Here is a 4857-nt window from a genome sequence, read left to right on the forward strand (position 1 = left end):
ACAAAAATTGCATGGTTTTGAGGGAAACGTAATTTGATTGTGTTGTTTTTCTTCTAGGTGTCAAAAAAACAAGGTCACTTCCATTTTTTTAAATGGAATTATGTGATTCTTTTTTAGATAAAATGATTCCTTTAATTATTCTGTATATAAAAGTATTAGAGTAGAGAGATATAAAAACACCAATAATTTACCAGATATTTTATATTTTATTGTGGCACATATTGACATAAAATGTTAAATACCTACGTAAACACTATCAGACTGCTCCTTGCTCTGATGAAGTGGGCTGCAAAGTTCACGAAATATATTCCAGTTGGTATTTCAAGAATGGATCTGGACTCGGAGGAAACGCATCATCTTTATATAGAAAGTACCGTGAAAGTCTCAAGAATATTAAATCATAAACTATTAATTTTTTTATAATCATACCTTAATACGTTTATGAACAAAATAATGAGATGAATTAACTAGTGGAAAGAAAACACATAGTTGCTTTAAAAAAAATATACAGAATGTATCATTTTTTAAACAAGCAACTATGTATTTTCTATCCACCAAGGTCCAAAGGTCTATTTACTGATCTTATTAATTTAATCTTGGAGTATTTCATTTTAAAAAATCGATGTGATCTTGACCTGACCTGGCGACACCACCCAAAGTTAAATTGATAAGATTAATAAATAGATTTTTTTGAATCCTGTAACTTTTGTTTCAACAATTTTTCTCAATATCGTGTTTCTGAGATAAAAATTTATAATGCTTTATTTTAAACACCCAGTATATGAGGCATGCCAAATCAACGGTTCTCATTATCGATCTTTACCGTTTTTTTCAATATATTCTGATTTTTTAATATATTCTTTATATTAAAATATATTCAGTTATTTTTTTAGATTTCTTAGATTTTTATTCCATTAGTTTCCTAGATATGAATTTTTTACTATTTTCAATTTATTTTATTTTTTAAACGTTTAATTGAACATAACTTCTGTTTAAATTATTAAAAAACAAAAAAATAACTATGAAATTATTCGTCTTGAAATTCTCTATTAGGAAGAAAATATGAAAAAAGTTTCAAAGTTTTGTTTTTATTCGAAAAATCTGAAAATAAAGTCAATTTTCGTCAAGATCGACATTTAAAATTTTTATAAACAAATTCTCTAATATTCTTAGTAAAAATACAAAGAATTTATTTGATTATGATCAAAATTTTGTTCTATTTTTTTTAATTTTTTAAAATATTAAATATGTTATTTAATGTTAATTATAGATTTTTAATCTACTGAGTGAATGAGTTACATAAATGAATGTATATATAATGAATGTATATAGAATGAGTTACATAAATAATTTTATTTCATAATGATACTAGAGAATATATTTTTATTTTCACAATTATTTAGGAAATAAGGTTTTATAAGAATATTATTTGATTATAATATCTTTTGGAATATATGAAGAAATTTATTAATAAGATTATTTTTATATGAAAATTTTATATAAAGATTTCCATAATGGTTTTTATTTTTTATTATTTTCTTACTCTTGTATGTTTTATAATCCAAAAAAGTTTGTCAATTTTTTTACAATAAATGTATCATTTTTTTTAAGGAATAATATTATGAATTTTTTGAGTCTCAAATACAGGCTTTACTTTCGAATCGATTCACAAAATATTTCTTTACTAAGTTATATTCTTCCGTTAATGATTATTTTGCAAACTATAATATTTGATAAATTCATTGCATCTGCGCTCACTCGAACATTTCATATGAAGTAATTACCTGGTGATCAGATGGACATTGAAGGCTTGCACGAGTAGCCATTCTTTTTACTATAGCATCTATTTCATCACATGGACTCTTGTCATGCCGTAGCAAAAAAAGGTTTTTCAGCGGGTATTCCAAAGTCCTTCACGATAATAAATAGATTTTACAAAGTTCTTAAAATTTTTGTATTGTTGGGAAACATCATCAGAAAAATAATATATTTTAGCAAGATCATTCGGAATAGTCCTTACAAATTCATTGATAATAATTTTGGGAAACACATATAAAAAAGGCTATCTGTGCAAACCTTCAACGATCATCTGATCGCCAGATAATTACTTTACATGAACTGTTCGAGTGGCGTCAAATGAATTTGCCAAATATGGTAGTAAAGTTCTTATTAACAGAAGAATGTAATTTAGGAAAGGAATATCTTGTGACTCGAGTGTTCTTTGAAAGAACAAAGCCTATACCTGAGACTCAAAAAATTTATAGTATTCCTTAAAAAAATAGTACATTTAATGTAAAAAAATTTTCAAATTCTTTGGATTATAGAATGTACAAGAGAAAAAAAAACAAAAAAAAGGAAAATAATCCGTTATAGAAATGACCTTTACATAAAAATGATCTTTATTAATAAATTTCTTCACATATTTTAAAAGATATTATTTTATTTAAATAAGAATCTTATAAATCCTTATTATTTAATTATGAAATTAAGAATATACTCTCTAGTATCGTTATGAATTAATATGATTTACGTAATTTACCAGCAGATTAAAAATTTAACTTATTAAATAATAGAAACATAATCAATACTAGAAATTTAAAATGCCTATTACGATCAAAACTGGATCTCTATTGCTTTAAATAATTAAATCTTGAATTACTAATATACACTATATATGTACTTGCATATATCCCATATTGTAGTCTTTTCGAACTACGCACCGAATTGTTTTTCCGCGGAGACTATAAACGCAATTAAAACTACTCTAGTAATCGTGAATTAAATTGGCAAGCAATTTTAATAATTTGATGCTATCATCAAGCGTCATATTATAAAGATATTAATATGTTAAAAACTGTTAATAAATTTATTGCAAAAAATGTTATCTCGGCCGGGTCTTGAACCTAAGATTGAATTATTTAAAGCAATGAAGATCCAGCTTCGATCGTAATAGGCATTTTAAATTTCTAGTATTGAGTATTTCTCACATATGCGGTAAAATCTAAAATAAAGATTCTTAAAATGGATTAAATAATAATGTTTTGAAAAATTAGAAAAAATGGAACGAAAATTTTGATTACAAACAAATACGATTTAAATTCTTTTCTACTAAAAATATTAAAAAATTTTTTTATAAAAATATCAATTTCGACTTTGTTTATTTCAATCAGATTTTTTGAGTAAAAACAAAAATTTGAAGTTTTTTTCATATTTTTTGCCTAAATAGAGAATTTCAAGATGAATTTATAGTTATTGTTTGTTTTTCAATAATTCAAACAGAAGTTATGTTCAACTAAACGTTTACGAAATAGAATAAATTGAAAATATTAAAAAATTTATAGGAAACTAATGGAGATAAAAATCTAAAAAAATAATTGAATACATATTTTAATATGAGGAATATATTAAAAAATCAGTAAAAAAATCGGCAAAGGTCAGTGATGAAGATCATTGATTTGGCATGGAATGCCATGGAATGTATATTACTAAACACACACACACACACACACACACACATACACACGCGCACGCGCCCACACACACCAAGTATTTTATATGAATTAATATTTATGCGCACCTATTTCCGCACTGACTCTCATTAGTCTTAATCTTATTGTTATTCATTATTTTAAAGTTTGAGAGTCCGATTTAAATTAGATTTTGTGATACAATAAAAAAATCATTTGGAAATTGCTCTTTAGGTGAACAATTGTTTTTCACAAAAAGATCGATTTAAAATAACCTCAAAATTATTTGTGATTGATATTTTGCAAAATGTCGACTAGAAAATGTCTTTAAGACTATTTCAAACTGATTTTTTTGTAAAAAAAAACGTTTTTTTTTTTCATTAAAGGGCAATTTTTAAACGATTTTTAGCATATCAATGCATGTATCGCCCATTCCTACATAACATTGAAAATATTTATTTCTGAAAAAACCAAATCAACCTATCAGATAAATGATATATTTAGACTCTATGTCAATTTTTGTATTATATTAGGGAAATCCTGTACAAAGAATAACTATTCCCAAAGATCCTGATAGCAAGTCAAGAACATACGGATTTATCATACAAAAACATGGATTCTGTGGAATTTGATGGTTTGCACCTATTTGATGGTACAATAATGTACAATCGTACTCTTAATATGAAACTAAGGAATAATACAAAGTCACAATAAGCAAAACAATCTTCGAATCCTGTTCGCAATATGAATCATATGTTGGAACTGGATCAGCAGATGATCCTAGGAAATTATCCATCACAGACTAGTAGTGGCAGTGTAATGTTTGATGTAAATATTTCACAAGATGTCCTATCATATCCGAAGCAGTTAGATGTAAACTTTGGCAACGACGAGAGAAGAAGAAATCATTCTTCAGAAGAATCAGAGAAACAGAGATAGAAAACAGGAGAGAGACAGAGAAATCAAGAAAAAGATAAGAATAGAGATAGAAACAGAGATGCAGAGAGGGAGAAAAATAACGGAAGAAGCAGAGAATGAAATCATAATGATCATTACAGAGACGAAAGAGCATATTATAATCGAGATAATAATTATCGTTTCAATGATTACTTTCGATATAACGATAATAGAAAAAGACTTATCATTGATAACAATTAATTTATAATTAATTGCTGTTAAAATTAGACTTTCAGTTTTTTAAATTACACAGGAAGTAAGCTGATTTAATTCTTTTATATTTTTCTTCTTATTCTATATAATAATTACGTACATTGATATTTTGTTATCATTGATTATAATTTTCATAACTACTTATATAATTAAAATAGACACACACACACACACACACACACACACACACACACACACACACACACACACACACACACAC

General features: G+C 25.9%; 1 pseudogene; it reads left to right on the forward strand.

Moving 5' to 3' along the window:
• LOC108694104 overlaps window positions 1-4625 on the forward strand; it is a 14162-nt pseudogene extending 9537 nt beyond the window's left edge.
• Window positions 4626-4857: the final 232 nt, after the last annotated feature.

This window comes from Atta colombica, unplaced genomic scaffold (assembly GCF_001594045.1).
Source record: "Atta colombica isolate Treedump-2 unplaced genomic scaffold, Acol1.0 scaffold115, whole genome shotgun sequence".
NCBI classification, from domain to species: Eukaryota; Metazoa; Arthropoda; class Insecta; order Hymenoptera; family Formicidae; genus Atta; species Atta colombica.